Source organism: Amblyraja radiata (genome assembly GCF_010909765.2).
Source record: "Amblyraja radiata isolate CabotCenter1 chromosome 42 unlocalized genomic scaffold, sAmbRad1.1.pri SUPER_42_unloc_2, whole genome shotgun sequence".
Lineage (NCBI taxonomy): Eukaryota > Metazoa > Chordata > Chondrichthyes > Rajiformes > Rajidae > Amblyraja > Amblyraja radiata.
In genome coordinates this window covers 1,164,713-1,186,872 of record NW_022630088.1, presented here as the reverse complement: position 1 = coordinate 1,186,872, position 22,160 = coordinate 1,164,713, and the positions used below count along the sequence as shown (strand labels likewise).

At 43.6% G+C, this 22,160-nt stretch overlaps 1 long non-coding RNA gene across 1 annotated transcript; it reads right to left on the bottom strand.

The window, feature by feature from the left end:
* Positions 1 to 719: 719 nt before the first annotated feature.
* On the bottom strand, positions 720 to 21,466 carry LOC116969044. The gene is made up of 2 exons (XR_004410598.1): positions 21,369 to 21,466; positions 720 to 1,062 (listed from the first exon to the last, which is right to left on the bottom strand). It is a non-coding gene; the product is annotated as an uncharacterized LOC116969044 (long non-coding RNA).
* Between the last annotated feature and the right edge of the window lie 694 nt (positions 21,467 to 22,160).

Genomic DNA, 22,160 nt, shown 5'->3' with positions numbered 1-22,160 from the left:
ACATGCGTTTGGCCCATATCCATCTAAATCTGTCCTATCCATGTACGTGTCCAAATGTCTCTTAAACATTAGGATAGTCCCAGCCTTAACTACCTCCTCTGGCAGCTCGTTCCATACACCCAGCACCCTTTGTGTGAAAAAGCTACCTTTCAGATTCCTGTTAATTTCTGAAATATTGGTCATAATTTGGTGCATAAATGCTCCAAAATAAGGCTCAGAATGCATCAGAAAGCATCTAAAACCCCTTAAGCGGGCCCTGGACCCTGGCATCGAGGGACTTCATGCTTCGCGCTCATGATGTGCGCAGCGCGCACACTATTTCACATTAATTTTTTTGTAATCCTGTCATGCCACCACCCTTGTTGGAAAGCTTCATACGGGCCTGTATTAGGCCTCCACTCAGCCTTCATTACTCAGAGAAAACAATCCAAACATTGTCTGCCTTAACTCAGACCATATTTCCAAATGATGTGTATTCTAGTGGATCATTTGACAGCTTTCCTCATGATCCATAAATCTGCAAATAGTTCTATCGTTTTTCAACTTACTAACTCGACCATCTATGTTTTTGTCCAAATCATGGACATGTTTAGAAATTGCAGCGGTTCCAGAACTGATCCTTGCAGAATACTATTGGTCACGAACCTAGTCAGAATAACACTCCTCCACCACTATTCCTCTCTCCTGTTTCCCCTCACTCTAAGCCCTTTGCTTTCCCCCCCTGTCCCTACAGTCTTCACCATTCTGCAGCATCCACTCCCCTCCCATTTCACTCACCTGCTCCTTGAATGAGACTCGATTATTCCTTGTTTGAAGAATTTCGGTCATGATGGATTTCGCCACTTGGGTCAGTTCCAGGGCCGTGAACCACGTCTCCTATTCCTCTCCCTCTGGACGGACATTGTTCCCCTTCCTCTTCAGCGGTTTCACATTCCATTTAGGCTCCGCTCTTAATCCCACTTTGCTTTTCTGTCATTGTTCCTGTGTTCTGACCATCTTTCTTTGATGAGGTGCCTGGCCAAAGACTTTTGAGGAAATTGCCCACTTGAGTAAATATCACACCTGAAAAATAAACATTAATTGCAGGTTGCAGAGAAATTTCTAATTGAGAAAAGCACAGGTTTGGAATAGCCGACAGCAATCTGAGCTGACATTCTGGGGCAGGGGTAGGGAATCTTTTCATGTTGGAATGCCGTATTAAGTTAGCTGTAATCTAATAAGGCCGCATCCAAGAAACTTCAATTAGATATAATGCACATTATTTGTAAAAATCTAACTACTATGGACTAACTTCAAGAAAATGATACAATGTTGTTCATTCTAAAGTGAATTAACCTTTTAATGACTTTGTTGTGACTGCTTTTTGTGGGAAACCATTTGAATATTTGGTTGCAACATGGAGGTACACAGTTTCAGCTGATCCTCGAGATGGGTATCCGTCATTTGTGACCTTAAGGGCATCTTGATTTGGGTTAGTTAGGAGAATGTAATCGCAGCAATAACTGGGTGAAAAGCAAGAAAGCATTTTTCGTGCGGTGAGGATTATTTCATTGAATCTTCTTTTACTCTTTGGTATTTTAAATAATAAAAGTCTAACAAAAACATTTTAATAAAAATAAAAAGATTTGTTCTACAAAATTTGGATTCATTCAAAAGGCCGCTGTTAATGGCCTAGAAGGCCGCATGTGGCCTTAAGGCCGCAGGTTACCCACCCCTGGATAAGAACATGGAAGTTGTCCTTGAATCTGGTGCTATGTAATCTCCATTTATCTAATACAAAATTTGGATGCTTGTTACTTTGAGATAATCTGATTATTTTGTTCCAAGTACTCCTGATTTTAGCCTTGCAGTTGTCTGCCAAAATACTGATCACGACCAAGCATTTCTACCGCCGCAACTGGATTTGAACCAGTATTTGTAGATGATTAGTCAACATGTTAGACGGAGAAGTAACATTTCAAGTTTAATCCTGATAAGTGCACGTTGACACATGATGGAGGGATAAATAAAACCAGCATATTCACCATGAATGACAAGGGCCTCGAGACCACTGAGAAAGACCCATACAAATCCAAGCGCAGGCTTGGCGATCGCTTCGCCCAACACCTCCGCTCGGTTCGCAACAACCATCCTGATCTCCCGGTGGCTCAGCACTTCAACTCCCCCTCCCATTCCCAATCCGACCTTTCTGTCCTGGGCCTCCTCCATGGCCAGAGTGAGGCCCACCGTAAATTTGAGGAGCAGCAGCTCATATTTCGCTTGGGCAGTTTACACCCAAGCGGTATGAACATTGACTTCTCCAATTTCAGGTAGTCCCTGCTTTCTCCTCCCCTTCCCAGCTCTCCCTCAGCCCACTGTCTCCGCCTCTGCCTTTCTTCGTCCCGCCCCCCCCCCCCCCCACCCACCCTCACATTAGTCTGACGAAGGGTCTCGACCTGAAACGCCGCCATTTCCTTCGCTCCATAGATGCTGCCTCACCCGCTGGGCTTCTCCAGCAGTTTTGTCTAAATACAAATCCATAGATCCCTAAAGTCAGCAGCACACACAAAGATAACATTTAACATTCTTGTCATTAGCTGCAGCATAGAATGCAAGTGAAGGGAGGCCTTGATACAGGGAGTTGATTAAGCCTTAAGTTGGAGGAGAGTGTGCAATTCTGATCTCCATACTGGGGGAACGATATAGGTAAAAAAAGGGATGAGGTCCTACAAGATGAATTTAGGGAGCTAGGAGATAAACTTAAAAGTGGGACCTCAAAGGTAATAATCTCTGGATTACTTCCAGTAACACGCGCCAGTCAGAGTAGAAATAGGAGGATATTGCAGATGACTACGTGGCTTGAAAAATGGTGCAAGGGGGAGGGATTAAATGTTTTATGGCATTGGAACCAGTTCTGGGGGAGGTGGGACCAGTACAAACAGGGCGGTCTGCACCTGGGCTGGAATGGAACCAATGTCCTTGGGGGAGTGTTTGCTAGTGCTGTCGTGGAGGATTTAAACTAATGTGGCAGGTGGATGGGTACAAGAGCAGAGAGGCAGGGGGTGTAAAATGAGGGTAGAAGCAATAGGTAGCAAGGTGAAAAGTAAAAGTGGCAGGCAGACAAATCCAGGGCAAAAATCAAAAAGGGCCACTTTTCAACATCTATATTACTAAAACTCTGTTCTTGACCGCTTTTCCCGATCTGTGCTGCGATTTCCGAGAGAACCCCGCCACCTACGGCCGTCATTTACGGCTACCTCCCTCAGAGCCCCACTCTGCCGCATGTGTGCCGAGGATTTTTCCCGTCGATGAAATATGACCGAGATATTAATGGTTTTACATCATTCCCCAATCTCTCTGCTGCCCCCGCTGGCGGCAGGGGAGGGAGGGACTATAAAACCCGGAATCTTCCCGCTTCAATCACTTTCTTCCTGACCACGAAGTGAAAGGGTCACGGCTCTCTGATCTGCAGCTCTACTCCGATGTGAGTCCCCTGCATGTGCTTTTTCAGCCGATTGATATGTATGTTGTTCACCATTCACCATGGTCTGAAGTTTCTTGGCATTTTGTTGGAAAGAGTTTGTATATTTGTCTATCTATATTGTCTTTTGAAATGTGTATCGAACATGAAATGCATTTGCAAATTTGTCTATCTATATTGTCTTTTGAAATGTGTATCAAACATGAAATGCATTTGTATATTTGTCTATCTATATTGTGTTTGAACTGTGAATTGAAAATAAAAAGCATTTGCAAATTTGTCTATCTATATTGTCTTTTGAACTGTGTCTTTTGAAATGTGTATCGAACATGAAATGCATTTGCAAATGTGTCTATCTATATTGTGTTTGAACTGTGAATTGAAAATAAAAAGCATTTGCAAATTTGTCTATCTATATTGTCTTTTGAATTGTGTCTTTTGAAATGTGTATCGAACATGAAATGCATTTGTATATTTGTCTATCTATATTGTGTTTGAACTGTGAATTGAAAATAAAAAGCATTTGCAAATTTGTCTATCTATATTGTCTTTTGAACTGTGTCTTTTGAAATGTGTATCGAACATGAAATGCATTTGCAAATGTGTCTATCTATATTGTGTTTGAACTGTGAATTGAAAGTAAAAAGCATTTGCAAATTTGTCTATCTATATTGTCTTTTGAACTGTGAATTGAAAATAAAAACCATTTGCAAATCTGTCTATCTATATTGTGTTTGAACTGTGAATTGAAAATAAAAAGCATTTGCATATTTGTCTATCTATATTGTCTTTTGAAATGTGAATTGAAAATAAAAAGCATTTGTATATTCGTCTATCTACATTGTATTTGAAATGTGAATTGAAAATAAAAACCATTTGTATATTTGTCTATCTATATTGTGTTTGAAATGTGAATTGAAAATAGAAACCATTTGTTATTGTTATAAAGCGTTTGCAAATTTGATTCTCTTGGGTTTTAAAATGTTTGCACCGATTTTCTGGTAACTAAAGCATGATGTCTATTGTGTTTGAAATGGTTCTGTAAATTGAAATGCATTTGTTGCAACGTTTTCAGGCGAGTAATGCACGAATGAAGCTTTTTGTTTCGACCAGAACTGTGTTTAAATTTAAAATTGGCGCGCATTTTGTGATTTTGGCGGTTGCAAGATGACGGCGATGACGTCATTTCCGGCGATCGGGAAGCCGGCGGCGATGACGTCGTTTCCGGTCGGAGGCAAGGCGGCGGCGATGACGTCATTTCCGGTGGGAGGCAAGATGGCGGCTGCCTACTGAAGACGGAGTGCTCGAGGTGTTGAATAATTCCACAGAACTGGTAAGAGTGTGTTTGTTGCAGCCACAGCGGCAATAGTGTTTCAGCAAAAGCTGCAATTGTGTTGCAGCCAAAGCTGCATTGCCTTTCAGCCACAGACTACAACAGGATTTGAAGATTTGTTCAAATATTCGGCTGCTTTCTCTATGGTAAGTGTGTTTGTTGGACGTTATTGAAAAGCAGCATTTTGTTTCAGCAAAAGACTCTACAGCAGAATTTGAATATTCGTTTTGCACAGTGTATTTTAGTGTTGTGTGTGTGAATGTGTGTGTGAATGTATATATGTGTGTGTATGTGTGTGTGAATATATGTGTGTGTGAATGTGTGTGTGTGTGAATATATATATGTGTGTGAATATATATCTATATATATGTGTGTGTGAATATATGTGTGTGTGTGTGTGTGTGTGAATATATGTGTGTGAATATGTGTGTGTGTGTGTGTGAATATATGTGTGTAAATATGTGTCTGTGTGTGTGAATATATGTGTGTGTGTGTGAATATATATATGTGTGTGAATATATATGTGTGTATGTGTGTGAATATATATGTGTGTGAATATATATGTGTGTGTGAATATATATATGTGTGTGTGTGTGAATATATATGAATGTGTGTGTGTGTGAATAGGGTGTTGCACGTAAGGTCACAAAGTCATAGGACTTGACGCACGGAGCCGCTCAATCCATCTGGAAGACATCCGTCACTTCCAGTATATGTTATTAATGCAAGAAACGCGTACTTTCCTATCTGTTAAAAACCGCCAAAATGTTGAATTTGTGCTCTGAAAAAAATGGTGGAAGTTGGGGTAAGTGTGAGAGACATGTACCCAACATTAGAATTCCAAACGTGAAATGAAATGTAGGTAAAGAGAAGCGAGAATTGAAGGGACAACAGCAGCTAAAGTGCTTGGTAAACATTGGCTGTGCAGATATCGTAATTGAAAATATTGGAATTATCGTGTTTGCTCACTGCATTTCATCAACAGTAAGGCATTATTCGTGTTTTTTCTTGATTGCTTTGGTATCTAAAAATTCTCAGAAGTGATAAATCTGGCTGTAAATTTTTTTCAGATGCGTTTTCATTTTGTACGTAATAACCCACTTGAGAACCATGGGCGAGTAAAAACTAAAATACAGCCAGATTTATCACTTCTGAAACTGTTTAGATGCCAAAGGAATCAAGAAAAAACAGAAATAATGATTTAGTGTTGATGAAATGCAGTGAGCAAACGGCCAATGTTCGCTAAGCACTCTGTCTGTTGTCCCTTCAGCTCCCACTTATATCGCCCGTCATTTCTCCTCACTTTTGGAATTCTGAAGTAGGCTAAATGTCTCACATGCTCATCCCGATTTCCATAATTATTTGCAGGGCAAAAATTGACATTTTCGGCGGGTTTTAACGGACCCGCTACGTTCAGATTCAGATTCAACTTTAATTGTCGTTGTCAGTGTACAGTACAGAGACAACGAAATGCGGTTAGCATCTCCCTGGAAGATGGAGTTGGAAACAATGGTAAGTGCCTACCTGCAGTACATCGCGTGTAATCCATTTGGTGTAGCGTAGCAGCAGTACGGGTCATGGGTCGTGACCCGACTGCCGTGAAACCTCCCTATATGTGTGTGTGTGTGTGAATATATATGTGTGCGTATATGTGTGTGTATGTGTGAATATGTGTGTGTGTACATGTGTGTGTCTGAATATGTGTGAGTGAATATGCGTGTGTGTGAATATGTACGTGTGTGTATATGTGTGTGTGTGTGTGTGTGTGAGAGTGAATATGTGTGTGTGTGAATATGTGTGTGTCTGTGAATATGTGCGTGTCTATATGTATGTGTGTGAATATGTGTGTGTGCACATGTGTGTGTCTGAATAGGTGTGTGGGTGAATATGTGAGTGTGTGTGCGTGATTATATGTGTGTGTGTGAATATGAGTGTGTGTGCATATGTGTGTGAGTGCATGTGAATATATATGTGTGTGTGAAATAACATAGTATTTCGTAGTTCAGAGCTTATTTGTTATGTTTAATAGTGTGATGGCTGTCAGGAAGAACCTGTTCCTCAATGTAGATGTACAGTTTTCAGTTTACAAAAGTCGGACGTGACTCCAGAAGTCGGGTATCAGTCAGTCCACAAGCTGTGAGAGTCGGTCCAAAGGCCATGAGTTAATCCCAAGGCAGTGAGTGAGTCCACAGGTGATGAGTAAATCGCTCACTGCCCCCCTCCTCCACTGACATCCCCCACCTCAAGATGCTGTCCTCCGCCATGCTATAGGATACACCCCCTACTGAAGCCGTCCACATCCCCTGCATGAGGACACCCCCCCCCCCTTCTCATCAGTTCACGACAACCCCCGCCTGAAGCTTCCCTTGGCTGCACGACATTTACCACCCATAGGGCAGCGTTTTGAGGTGGGGGATGAGTCTGTGTGTGTGTGTGTGTGTGTGATTGAGTCTGTGTGTGCGTGTGTGTGAGTGAGTCCGTCTGTGTGTGTGTATGAGTCTATGTGTGTATGAGTCTATGTGTGTGTGTGTGTGTGGGTCTTTGTGTGAATGTGTGTGTCATTGAGTTTGTGTGTGCGTGAATGAGTCTGTTTGTGAATATGTGTATGAGAATGTGTGTGTGTGCTTCGTTGAATGATGACTTCTGAGATATTCTCAGATTTTCCTTCATAAAATTTGACCGCTGACTTTCTCTATATTAAAATTGTCTCTTTTTATCAACAGGAAATACTCATCAAAAGGCAGTGAGCAGCAGAACACAACAAGACAAAACAAGTAAAAACTTAATAAATCTCATCTTTAAAATTTAAATTATTCTTATATTTTAAGAGTCATTCACATTTTAAACATTAATAAAACATTTTTGCACTTTTAATGCTGTGTGTTCTTCATCACAATAGAACCTAATAGGCAGGAATGGCTGCTCTGTGGGAGAGCCACTAAGAGTGCATGGGGGGGGAGGTTGTTTGGAGATGCATTGAATGTGTGGGTGGGAGGGGAATGGCAAGGAGCAGAGTGTGGTGGGGGGGGGTGAAGGTAGGCGGGGTGACTGAGTGAACTGCCATCGTACAAGGCGTGAGTGACTTCACTGCCAGCTCACGAGCCGTGAGTTAGTGAGCTGCCAGCCCACCAGCTGTAAGTGACTGAACTGCCAGCCCAATAATCCATTCAGTCCACCCTCTTCCCCCTTCTCTCTAACAGTCTGTCACCTGTTTTGGGCAGAATTTCTGGCAGTTTCTCAGCCGCCAGCCTGCCAGGTCCGAGTGATTGTACTGCCAGCCCTCAGTGACTGAGCTGCCAGACCTCAGTGACTGTTCTGCCTGGCCAAAAACCCATTTGGCCCACAAATTCCATACTATCCTTCTGGAAATCAGTACCTTCGGCCCCCAACACAATTTCGTAGTTCAGAGCTTATTTGATATGTTTAATAGTGTGATGGCTGTCAGGAAGAAGCTGTTCCTCAATGTAGATGTTACAGTTTTCAGTTTACAAAAGTCGGACGTGACTCCAGAAGTCGGGCATCAGTCAGTCCACAAGCCGCGAGAGTCAGTCCAAAGGCCATGAGTTAATCCCAAGGCAGTGAGCGAGTCCACAGGTCATGAGTAAATCGCTCACTGCCCCCCTCCTCCACTGACATCCCCCACCTCAAGACGCTGCCTTCCGCCTGGCTATAGGATGCACCCCCTACTGAAGCAGTCCAGATCCCTTGCATGAGGACAACCCACCCCCTTCTCATCAGTTCACGACAACCCCCGCCTGAAGCTGCCCTTAGCTGCACGACATTTACCACCCATAGGGCAGCGTCTTGAGGTGGGGGACGACTCTGTGTATGTGTGTGTGATTGAGTCTGTGTGTGCGTGTGTGTGAATGAGTGAGTCCGTGTGTGTGTGGGTGTGTGTGTGTGTGTATGAGTCTATGTGTGTGTGGGTCTTTGTGTGAATGTGTGTGCCATTGAGTTTGTGTGTGCATGAATGAGTCTGTTTGTGAATATGTGTATGAGAATGTGTGTGTGTGTGTGTATGTGTGAATATGTGTGTGTATGAATGTGTGTGTGTGAATATGTGTGTGAGTACGAATATGTGTGAGTGAATATGTGTGTGTGTGTGTGTGAATATATGTGTGTGTGTGTGTGAATATATATATGTGCGTGAATATATATGTGTGTATGTGTGTGAATATATATGTGTGTGTGTGAATATATATGTGTGTGTGTGAATATATATATGTGTGTGTGAATATATATCTGTGTGTGTGAATATATATGTGTGTGTGTGAATATATATGAATGTGTGTGTATATGTGTGTGTGTGTGTGTGTGTGAATAGGGGTTGCACGTAAGGTCACAAGGTCATAGGACTTGACGCACGGAGCCGCTCAATCCATCTGGAAGACATCCGTCACTTCCAGTATATGTTATTAATGCAAGAAACGCGTACTTTCCTATCTGTAAAAAACCGCCAAAATGTTGAATTTGTGCTCTGAAAAAAATGGTGGAAGTTGGGGTAAGTGTGAGACATGTACCCAACATTAGAATTCCAAACGTGAAATGAAATGTAGGTAAACAGAAGTGAGAATTGAAGGGACAACAGCAGCTAAAGTGCTTGGTAAACATTGGCTGTGCAGATATCGTAATTGAAAATATTGGAATTATCGTGTTTGCTCACTGCATTTCATCAACAGTAAGGCATTATTGGTGTTTTTTCTTGATTCCTTTGGTATCTAAAAATTCTCAGAAGTGATAAATCTGGCTGTAAATTTTTCTTCAGATGGGTTTTCATTTTGTACGTAAAAACCCACTTGAGAACCATGGGCGAGTAAAAAAAAACACACAGCCAGATTTATCACTTCTGAAACTTTTTAGATGCCAAAGGAATCAAGAAAAAACAAATAATGCTTTAGTGTTGATGAAATGCAGTGAGCAAACGGCCAATGTTCGCTAAGCATCTCTGTCTGTTGTCCCTTCAGCTCTCACTTATATCGACTGTCATTTCTCCTCACTTTTGGAATTCTGAAGTAGGCTAAATGTCTCACATGCTCATCCCGATTTCCATAATTATATGCAGGGCAAAAATGGACATTTTCGGCGGGTTTTAACGGACCCGCTACGTTCAGATTCAGATTCAGATTCAACTTTAATTGTCGTTGTCAGTGTACAGTACAGAGACAACGAAATGCGGTTAGCATCTCCCTGGAAGATGGAGTTGGAAACAATGGTAAGTGCCTACCTGCAGTACATCGCGTGTAATCCATTTGGTGTAGCGTAGCAACAGTACGGGTCATGGGTCGTGACCCGACTGCCGTGAAACCTCCCTATATGTGTGTGTGCGTGTGTGAATATATATGTGTGCGTATATGTGAATATGTGTGTGTGTACATGTGTGTGTCTGAATATGTGTGAGTGAATATGCGTGGGTGTGAATATGTACGTGTGTGTATATGTGTGTGTGAGAGTGAATATGTGTGTGCGTGAATATGTGTGTGTCTGTGAATATGTGCGTGTGTCTATATGTATGTGTGTGAATATGTGTGTGTGTGTACATGTGTGTGTCTGAATATGTGTGAGTGAATATGTGAGTGTGTGTGTGGGTGATTATATGTGTGTGTGTGTGAATATGAGTGTGTGTGCATATGTGTGTGAGTGCATGTCAATATATATGTGTGTGTGAAATAATATAGTATGTTGTAGTTCAGAGCTTATTTGTTATGTATAATAGAGTGATGGCTGTCAGGAAGAAGCTGTTCCTCAATGTAGATGTACAGTTTTCAGTTTACAAAAGTCGGACGTGACTCCAGAAGTCGGGCATCAGTCAGTCCACTAGCTGTGAGAGTCGGTCCAAAGGCCATGAGTTAATCCCAAGGCAGTGAGTGAGTCCACAGGTGATGAGTAAATCGCTCACTGTCCCCTCTCCTCCACTGACATCCCCCACCTCAAGATGCTGTCCTCCGCCATGCTATAGGATACACCCCCTACTGAAGCCGTCCACATCCCCTGCATGAGGACACCCCCCCCCCCTTCTCATCAGTTCACGACAACCCCCGCCTGAAGCTGCCCTTGGCTGCACGACATTTACCACCCATAGGGCAGCGTTTTGAGGTGGGGGATGAGTCTGTGTGTGTGTGTGTGTGTGTGTGTGAGTGAGTCCGTCTGTGTGTGTGTGTATGAGTCTATGTGTGTATGAGTTTATGTGTGTGTGTGTGTGTGTGTGTGTGTCTTTGTGTGAATGTGTGTGTCATTGCGTTTGTGTGTGCGTGAATGAGTCTGTTTGTGAATATGTGTATGAGAATGTGTGTGTGTGTGTGTGTGTGTGCTTCGTTGAATGATGATTTCTGAGATATTCTCAGATTTTCCTTCTTAAAATTTGACCGCTGACTTTCTCTATATTAAAATTGTCTATTTTTATCAACAGGAAATACTGATCAAGAGGCAGTGAGCAGCAGAACACAACAAGACAAAACAAGTAAAAACTTATTAAATCTCATCTTTAAAATTTAAATTATTCTTATATTTTAAGTCATTCACATTTTAAACATTAATAAAACATTTTTGCACTTTTAATGCTGTGTGTTCTTCATCACAATAGAACCTAATAGGCAGGAATGGCTGCTCTGTGGGAGAGCCACTAAGAGTGGATGGGGGGAAGGTTGTTTGGAGATGCATTGAATGTGTGGGTGGGAGGGGAATGGCAAGGAGCAGAGTGTGGGGGGGGGGGGGGGGGGGGGGGGAAGGTAGGCGGGGTGACTGAGTGAACTGCCATCGTACAAGGCGTGAGTGACTTCACTGCCAGCTCACGAGCCGTGAGTTACTGAGCTGCCAGCCCACCAGCTGTAAGTGACTGAACTGCCAGCCCAATAACCCATTCAGTCCACCCTCTTCCCCCTTCTCTCTAACAGTCTGTCACCTGTTTTGGGCAGAATTTCTGGCAGTTTCTCAGCCGCCAGCCTGCCAGGTCCGAGTGATTGTACTGCCAGCCCTCAGTGACTGAGCTGCCAGACCTCAGTGACTGTTCTGCCAGGCCAAAAACCCATTTGGCCCACAAATTCCATACGATCCTTCTGGAAATCAGTACCTTCGGCCCCCAACACAATTTCGTAGTTCAGAGCTTATTTGATATGTTTAATAGTGTGATGGCTGTCAGGAAGAAGCTGTTCCTCAATGTAGATGTTACAGTTTTCAGTTTACAAAAGTCGGACGTGACTCCAGAAGTCGGGCATCAGTCAGTCCACAAGCCGCGAGAGTCAGTCCAAAGGCCATGAGTTAATCCCAAGGCAGTGAGCGAGTCCACAGGTCATGAGTAAATCGCTCACTGCCCCCCTCCTCCACTGACATCCCCCACCTCAAGACGCCGCCTTCCGCCTGGCTATTGGATGCACCCCCTACTGAAGCAGTCCAGATCCCTTGCATGAGGACATCCCACCCCCTTCTCATCAGTTCACGACAACCCCCGCCTGAAGCTGCCCTTAGCTGCACGACATTTACCACCCATAGGGCAGCGTCTTGAGGTGGGGGACGACTCTGTGTATGTGTGTGTGATTGAGTCTGTGTGTGCGTGTGTGTGAATGAGTGAGTCCGTGTGTGTGTGTGTGTGTGTGTGTGTGTATATGAGTCTATGTGTGTGTGGGTCTTTGTGTGAATGTGTGTGTCATTGAGTTTGTGTGTGCATGAATGAGTCTGTTTGTGAATATGTGTATGAGAATGTTTGTGTGTGTGTGTGTGTATGTGTGAATATGTGTGTGTATGAATGTGTGTGTGTGAATATGTGTGTGAGTACGAATATGTGTGAGTGAATATGTGTGTGTGTGTGAATATATGTGTGTGTGTGTGTGAATATATATATGTGCGTGAATATATATGTGTGTATGTGTGTGAATATATATGTGTGTGAATATATATGTGTGTGTGTGAATATATATGTGTGTGTGTGTGTGTGAATATATATATGTGTGTGTGAATATATATGTGTGTGTGTGAATATATATGTGTGTGTGTGAATATATATGAATGTGTGTGTATATGTGTGTGTGTGTGTGTGTGAATAGGGGGTTGCACGTAAGGTCACAAGGTCATAGGACTTGACGCACGGAGCCGCTCAATCCATCTGGAAGACATCCGTCACTTCCAGTATATGTTATTAATGCAAGAAACGCGTACTTTCCTATCTGTTAAAAACCGCCAAAATGTTGAATTTGTGCTCTGAAAAAAATGGTGGAAGTTGGGGTAAGTGTGAGAGACATGTACCCAACATTAGAATTCCAAACGTGAAATGAAATGTAGGTAAAGAGAAGCGAGAATTGAAGGGACAACAGCAGCTAAAGTGCTTGGTAAACATTGGCTGTGCAGATATCGTAATTGAAAATATTGGAATTATCGTGTTTGCTCACTGCATTTCATCAACAGTAAGGCATTATTCGTGTTTTTCTTGATTCCTTTGGTATCTAAAAATTCTCAGAAGTGATAAATCTGGCTGTAAATTTTTCTTCAGATGGGTTTTCATTTTGTACGTAAAAACCCACTTGAGAACCATGGGCTAGTAAAAAAAACACACAGCCAGATTTATCACTTCTGAAACTTTTTAGATGCCAAAGGAATCAAGAAAAAACTAATAATGCTTTAGTGTTGATGAAATGCAGTGAGCAAACGGCCAATGTTCGCTAAGCATCTCTGTCTGTTGTCCCTTCAGCTCTCACTTATATCGACTGTCATTTCTCCTCACTTTTGGAATTCTGAAGTAGGCTAAATGTCTCACATGCTCATCCCGATTTCCATAATTATATGCAGGGCAAAAATGGACATTTTCGGCGGGTTTTAACGGACCCGCTACGTTCAGATTCAGATTCAGATTCAACGTTAATTGTCGTTGTCAGTGTACAATACAGAGACAACGAAATGCGGTTAGCATCTCCCTGGAAGATGGAGTTGGAAACAATGGTAAGTGCCTACCTGCAGTACATCGCGTGTAATCCATTTGGTGTAGCGTAGCAACAGTACGGGTCATGGGTCGTGACCCGACTGCCGTGAAACCTCCCTATATGTGTGTGTGTGTGTGTGAATATATATGTGTGCGTATATGTGAATATGTGTGTGTGTACATGTGTGTGTCTGAATATGTGTGAGTGAATATGCGTGGGTGTGAATATGTACGTGTGTGTATATGTGTGTGTGAGAGTGAATATGTGTGTGTGTGAATATGTGTGTGTCTGTGAATATGTGCGTGTGTCTATATGTATGTGTGTGAATATGTGTGTGTGTGTACATGTGTGTGTCTGAATATGTGTGAGTGAATATGTGAGTGTGTGTGTGGGTGATTATATGTGTGTGTGTGTGAATATGAGTGTGTGTGCATATGTGTGTGAGTGCATGTCAATATATATGTGTGTGTGAAATAATATAGTATGTTGTAGTTCAGAGCTTATTTGTTATGTATAATAGAGTGATGGCTGTCAGGAAGAAGCTGTTCCTCAATGTAGATGTACAGTTTTCAGTTTACAAAAGTCGGACGTGACTCCAGAAGTCGGGCATCAGTCAGTCCACTAGCTGTGAGAGTCGGTCCAAAGGCCATGAGTTAATCCCAAGGCAGTGAGTGAGTCCACAGGTGATGAGTAAATCGCTCACTGTCCCCTCTCCTCCACTGACATCCCCCACCTCAAGATGCTGTCCTCCGCCATGCTATAGGATACACCCCCTACTGAAGCCGTCCACATCCCCTGCATGAGGACACCCCCCCCCCCCCCCCCCCCTTCTCATCAGTTCACGACAACCCCCGCCTGAAGCTGCCCTTGGCTGCACGACATTTACCACCCATAGGGCAGCGTTTTGAGGTGGGGGATGAGTCTCTGTGTGTGTGTGTGTGTGTGTGAGTGAGTCCGTCTGTGTGTGTGTGTATGAGTATGTGTGTATGAGTCTATGTGTGTGTGTGTGTGTGTGTGTGGGGGTCTTTGTGTGAATTTGTGTGTCATTGAGTTTGTGTGTGCGTGAATGAGTCTGTTTGTGAATATGTGTATGAGAATGTGTGTGAGTGTGCTTCGTTGAATGATGACTTCTGAGATATTCTCAGATTTTCCTTCTTAAAATTTGACCGCTGACTTTCTCTATATTAAAATTGTCTCTTTTTATCAACAGGAAATACTCATCAAGAGGCAGTGAGCAGCAGAACACAACAAGACAAAACAAGTAAAAACTTAATAAATCTCATCTTTAAAATTTAAATTGTTCTTATATTTTAAGAGTCATTCACATTTTAAACATTAATAAAACATTTTTGCACTTTTAATGCTGTGTGTTCTTCATCACAATATAACCTAATAGGCAGGAATGGCTGCTCTGTGGGAGAGCCACTAAGAGTGCATGGGGGGAGGTTGTTTGGAGATGCATTGCATGTGTGGGTGGGAGGGAAATGGCAAGGAGCAGAGTTGGGGGGGGGGTGAAGGTAGGCGGGGTGACTGAGTGAACTGCCATCGTACAAGGCGTGAGTGACTTCACTGCCAGCTCACGAGCCGTGAGTTAGTGAGCTGCCAGCCCACCAGCTGTAAGTGACTGAACTGCCAGCCCAATAATCCATTCAGTCCACCCTCTTCCCCCTTCTCTCTAACAGTCTGTCACCTGTTTTGGGAAGAATTTCTGGCAGTTTCTCAGCCGCCAGCCTGCCAGGTCCGAGTGATTGTACTGCCAGCCCTCAGTGACTGAGCTGCCAGCCCTCAGTGACTGTTCTGCCAGCCCAAAAACCCATTTGGCCCACAAATTCCATACTAGCCCTCTGGAAATCAGTACCTTCGGCCCCCAACACAATTTCGTAGTTCAGAGCTTATTTGATATGTTTAATAGCGTGATGGCTGTCAGGAAGAAGCTGTTCCTCAATGTAGATGTTACAGTTTTCAGTTTACAAAAGTCGGACGTGACTCCAGAAGTCGGGCATCAGTCAGTCCACAAGCCGTGAGAGTCAGTCCAAAGGCCATGAGTTAATCCCAAGGCAGTGAGCGAGTCCACAGGCCATGAGTAAATCGTTCACTGCCCCCCTCCTCCACTGAGATCCCCCACCTCAAGACGCTGCCCTCCGCCTGGCTATAGGATGCACCCCCTACTGAAGCAGTCCACATCCCCTGCATGAGGACACCCCACCCCCTTCTCATCAGTTCACGACAACCCCCGCCTGAAGCTGCCCTTAGCTGCACGACATTTACCACCCATAGGGCAGCGTCTTGAGGTGGGGGATGAGTCTGTGTATGTGTGTGTGATTGAGTCTGTGTGTGCGTGTGTGTGAGTGAATGAGTCCGTGTGTGTGTGTGTGTGTGTGTGTGTGTGTGTGTATGAGTCTATGTGTGTGTGGGTCTTTGTGTGAATGTGTGTGTCATTGAGTTTGTGTGTGCGTGAATGAGTCTGTGAATATGTGTATGAGAATGTGTGTGTGTGTGTGTGTATGTGTGAATATGTGTGTATGAATATGTGTGTGTATGTGTGTGTGTGAATATGTGAGTGTGTACGAATATGTGTGTGAGTGAATATGTGTGTGTGTGTAAATATATGTGTGTGTGTGTGTGTGTGTGTGTGTTTATGAATATATGTGTGTGTGCATATGTGTGTGAGTGCTTGTGAATATATATGTGTGTGTGTGTGTGTGTGTGTGAAATAATAGTATTTCGTAGTTCAGAGCTTATTTGTTAAGTTTAATAGCGCGATGGCTGTCAGGAAGAAGCTGTTCCTCAATGTAGATGTTACCGTTTTCAGTTTACAAAAGTCGGATGTGATTCCAGAAGTAGGCATCAGTCACAGTTCACCCCGTACTGATGAGCTCTGGATGAGCCCCCCCCCCCCCTGCTCATCAGCTCACGAGAACCCCCGCCTGAAGCTGTGCCCCTCCCTTGGCTGCACAATGTTTACCACCCCCCACCCCACCCTGACAGCCCCCACCTCAAAAAAATGTTTTGCACAAAATCTTCAGTGTTCATTAACAACTGAAATTGTCTTTAGGCTGCTTTTTCAACATCATGTCAGGAAATGTTAGAGGTCAAGGTGATGTGGCTATTGCTGTAGTAACCTCTGGGATAGCAGCTACATTTCTGCCTTGTGGAAGAACTACACATTCTCGATTCAAGATACCCATCCAAGTGGCCGAGGATACATTGTGCAACATCGAGCAGAACTCTAAGACGGCACTTTTCACGAGGCAAGTGAAAGTCATTGTTTGGGATGAATGTCCAATGATTAGGAGAGAATGCTTTGAAGTTGTGGACAGAACTCTTCCAGATGTCTTCAGCAACACTAAGCAGTTTGGTGCCCCTCTGCCAGTACAGGCCTCAGTGACTGAGCTGCCAGCCCTCAGTGACTGAGCTGCCAGCCCAAAAATCCATTCCGCCCACAAACTCCATACTAGCCCTCTGGAAACCACTACCTTCGGCCCAACATACTATCTTAACAGAAATATGAAGGGAAATGTCAAAGGTTTACTGAAGGATGGGACATCACCCAAGAATGTTGTCATTAATAGCGTGCTTCGTTGAATGATGACTTCTGAGATAAATTCTCAGATTTTCCTTCTTAAAATTTGACCGCTGACTTTCTGTATATTAAAATTGTGTCTTTTTATCAACAGGAAATAGTCATCAGGAGGCAGTGAGCAGAAGAACACAACAAGACGCAACAAGACACAACAAGTAAAAACTTAATAAATTACATCTTTAAAATTTAAATTGTTCTTCACATTTTAAACTTTAATAAAACCTTTTTGCACTTTTAATGCTCTGTGTTCTTCATCACAATAGAACCTAATAGGCAAGAATGGCTGCTCAGTGGGACAGCCACTAAGAGTGCATGGGGGGGGAGGTTGTTTGGAGACACACTGAATGTGCGGGTGGGAGGGGAATGGCAAGGAGCAGAGTGGGGGGGGGGGGGGGTTGGAGAGTGAAGGTAGGTGGGGTGACTGAGTGAACTGCCAGCGTACCAGGCGTGAGCGACTGCACTGCCAGCCCACGAGCCGTGAGTTAGTGAACTGCCAGCCCAATAATCCATTAAGTCTACACTCTTCCCCTTCTCTCTCTTACTGTCTGTCACCTGTTTTTGGCACAATTTCTGGCAGTTTCTCAGCCGCCAGTCTGCCAGGTCCGAGTGATTGTACTGCCAGGCCTCAGTGATTGAGCTGCCCGCCCAAAAATCCATTCGGCCCACAAACTCCATACTAGCCCTCTGGATATCAGTACCTTCACCCACAACACTCATACTAGCGCAACAGAAATCCCCCCTCCCACTGACCAGCAATATTGGAATTGCTGCAGAGGTGGAATATTGTGTTGGGTGTTCAGCCCTCCCATGTGATGCTGGGACGCAACGGGTCCCACATAGTCTAGTAATTCTATAAGGGGTAAGATCTTTGTAAAAACAAGCCTGAAGGCTTTGTGTCTCAATGCAAGGAGTATTCATAATAAGGTGGATGAGTTGAACGTGCAGATAGCCATTAATGATTATGATATAGTTGGGATCACGGAGACATGGCTCCAGGGTGACCAAGGCTGGGAGCTGAACATCCAGGGATATTCAATATTCAGGAGGGATGGAGAAAAGGGAAAAGGAGGTGGGGTAGCGTTGCTGGTTAGAGAGGAGATTAACGCAATAGAAAGGAAGGACATTAGTTTGGAGGATGTGGAATCGGTATGGGTAGAGCTGCGAAACACTAAGGGGCAGAAAACGCTGGTGGGTTGTGTACAGGCCACCTAACAGTAGTAGTGAAGTTGGAGATGGTATCAAACAGGAAATTAGAAATGCGTGCGACAAAGGCAAAACAGTTATAATGGGTGACTTCAATCTACATATAGATTGGGTGAATCAAATTGGCAGGGGTGCTGAGGAAGAGGATTTCTTGGAATGTATGCAGGATAGTTATCTAAATCAACATGTAGAGGAACCAACGAGAGAGCAGGCTATTTTAGACTGGGTATTGAGTAATGAGGAAGGGTTAGTTAGCAGTCTTGTTGTACGTGCCCCCTTGGGCAAGAGTGACCATAATATGGTTGAGTTCTTCATTAGGATGGAGAGTGACATTGTTAATTCAGAAACAATGGTTCTGAACTTAAAGAAAGGTAACTTTGAGTGTATGAGACGTGAATTGGCCAAGATTGACTGGCAATTAATTCTAAAAGGGTTGACGGTGGATATGCAATGGAAGACATTTAAAGACTGCATGGATGAACTACAAAAATTGTTCATCCCAGTTTGGCAAAAGAATAAATCAGGGAAGGTAGTGCATCCGTGGATAACAAGGGAAATCAGGGATAGTATCAAAGCGAAGTATGATGCGTACAAATTAGCAAGAAAAAGCAGCATACCAGAGGACTGGGAGAAATTCAGAGACCAGCAGAGGAGGACAAAGGGCTTAATTAGGAAATGAAAAATAGATTATGAAAGAAAACTGGCAGGGAACATAAAAACTGACTGCAAAACTGTTTATAGATATGTGAAAAGAAAGAGATTAGTTAAAACAAATGTAGGTCCCTTGCAGTCAGAAACAGGTGAGTTGATCATGGGGAACAAGGATATGGCGGACCAATTGAATAACTACTTTGGTTCCGTCTTCACTAAGGAAGACATAAATAATCTGACGAAAATAGCAGAGGACCGCGGGTCAAATGAGTTGGAGGACCTGAGTGAAATCCAGGTTAGTCGGGAAGTGGTGTTGGGTAAATTGAATGGATTAAAGGCCGATAAATCCACACGGCCAGATAGGCTGCATCCCAGAGTACTTAAGGATGTAGCTCCAGAAATAGTGGATGCATTTGTAATAATCTTTTAAAACTCTTTAGATTCTGGAGTAGTTCCTGAGGATTGGCGGGTAGCAAACGTAACCCCACTTTTTAAGAAGGGAGGGAGAGAGAAAACGGGGAATTACAGACCAGTTAGTCTAACATCGGTAGTGGGGAAACTGCTAGAGTCAGTTATTAAAGATGGGATAGCAGCACATTTGGAAAGTGGTGAAATCATTGGACAAAGTCAGCATGGATTTACGAAAGGTAAATCATGTCTGACAAATCTTATAGGATTTTTCGAGGATGTAACTAGTAGCGTGGATAGGGGAGAACCAGTGGATGTGGTGTATCTAGACTTCCAGAAGGCTTTCGACAAGGTCCCACATAAGAGATTAGTATACAAACTTAAAGCACACGGCATTGGGGGTTCAGTATTGATGTGGATAGAGAACTGGCTGTCAAACAGGAAGCAAAGAGTAGGAGTAAACGGGTCCTTTTCACAATGGCGGGCTGTGACAAGTGGGGTACCGCAAGGCTCAGTGCTGGGACCCCAGCTATTTACAATCTATATTAATGATCTGGATGAGGTAATTGAAGGCAATATCTCCAAGTTTGCGGATGACACTAAGCTGGGGGGCAGTGTTAGCTGTGAGGAGGATGCTAGGAGACTGCAAGGTGACTTGGATAGGCTGGGTGAGTGGGCAAATGTTTGGCAGATGCAGTATAATGTGGATAAATGTGAGGTTATCCATTTTGGTGGCAAAAACAGGAAAGCAGACTATTATCTAAATGGTGGCCGATTAGGAAAAGGGGAGATGCAGCGAGACCTGGGTGTCATGGTACACCAGTCATTGAAAGTAGGCATGCAGGTGCAGCAGGCAGCGAAGAAAGCGAATGGTATGTTAGCTTTCATAGCAAAAGGATTTGAGTATAGGAGCAGGGAGGTTCTACTGCAGTTGTACAAGGTCTTGGTGAGACCACACCTGGAGTATTGCGTACAGTTTTGGTCTCCAAATCTGAGGAACGACATTATTGCCATAGAGGGAGTGCAGAGAAGGTTCACCCGACTGATTCCTGGGATGTCAGGACTGTCTTATGAAGAAAGACTGGATAGACTTGGTTTATACTCTTTAGAATTTAGGAGATTGAGAGGGAATCTTATAGAAACTTACAAAATTCTTAAGGGGTTGGACAGGCTAGATGCAGGAAGATTGTTCCCAATGTTGGGGAAGTCCAGGACAAGGGGTCACAGCTTAAGGATAAGGGGGAAATCCTTTAAAACCGAGATGAGAAAAACTTTTTTTCACACAGAGAGTGGTGAATCTCTGGAACTCTCTGCCACAGAGGGTAGTTGAGGCCAGTTCATTGGCTATATTTAAGAGGGAGTTAGATGTGGCCTTTGTGGCTAAGGGGATCAGAGGGTATGGAGAGAAGGCAGGTACGGGTTACTGAGTTGGATGATCAGCCATGATCATATTGAATGGCGGTGCAGGCTCGAAGGGTCGAATGGCCTACTCCTGCACCTAATTTCTATGTTTCTATGTTTCTATGTAAGGATGCCTTTGCACTGGAGTTGATGCAGAGGAGATTCATCAGGATATTGCACAGAAATTAATATTTCAATTATCAGCAGAGACTGGACTGATTTAAGTCGTCTTCCTTGAAAAAGAGGGCTCATTTATCAGACAATTCCTGCATCCGCCCACCTGTGACTGTGATGGCCCTGTAGATGTCAACTCTCTGTGCTCAACCCCTTCCCTATTCCCGCTTCCGTATGAACATAATTTCTTGCTTCCGCTCTACGCCCACTGTCAGGGCATCATATATATGTAACAGAAGGCACACAAACCTTTTTGTTTCTTTGATATAGAGGCCACTGAATTACCACCCCAGTCGCCACCTTCAGCCATGATGTCGACAGGAGTTCACAAACTCTGTAGCTCTGGAATAAACAATATTAACAAAACAATCAGGTGACAATTGAATGTGAAAGAAAACATTGCCTTGTGAACCAACAAACACTATTACAGTGCAGCGGAGATGTGGAAAACACCCCTTCCAAATAATAGACAATGTGTGCAGGAGTAGGCCATTCGGCCCTTTGAGCCAGCACCGCCATTCAATGTGATCATGTCTGATCATCCACAATCAGTACCCCGTTCCTGCCTTCTCCCCATATCCCCTGACTCTGTTAACTCTAAGAGCCCTATCTAGCTCTCTCTTGAAAGCATCTAGAGAACCGGCCTCCACCGTCCTCTGAGGCAGAGACAGCCACAGATTCACAACTCTGTGTGATAACAAGATAACAAATTAATAAACAAGAAAAGCAGGTGTAGACCACCTAGCTCTTCATGTCTGCCCTGTCATCCATAAGACTTTGTCTGATCTATACAAGGCAGCAATTCATCATCTATGCCAGATCGCTGAAACATAGAAAATAGGTGCAGGAGTAGTCCATTCTGCCCTTCGAGCCTGCACCATCATTCAATATGATTATGGCTGATCATCCAACTCAGTATCCTGTACCTGCCTTCTCTCCATACCCCCTGACCCCTTTAGCCACAAGGGCCACATCTAACTCCCTCTTAAATATAGCCAATGAACTGGCCTTCTGTGGCAGAGAATTCCACAGATTCACCAC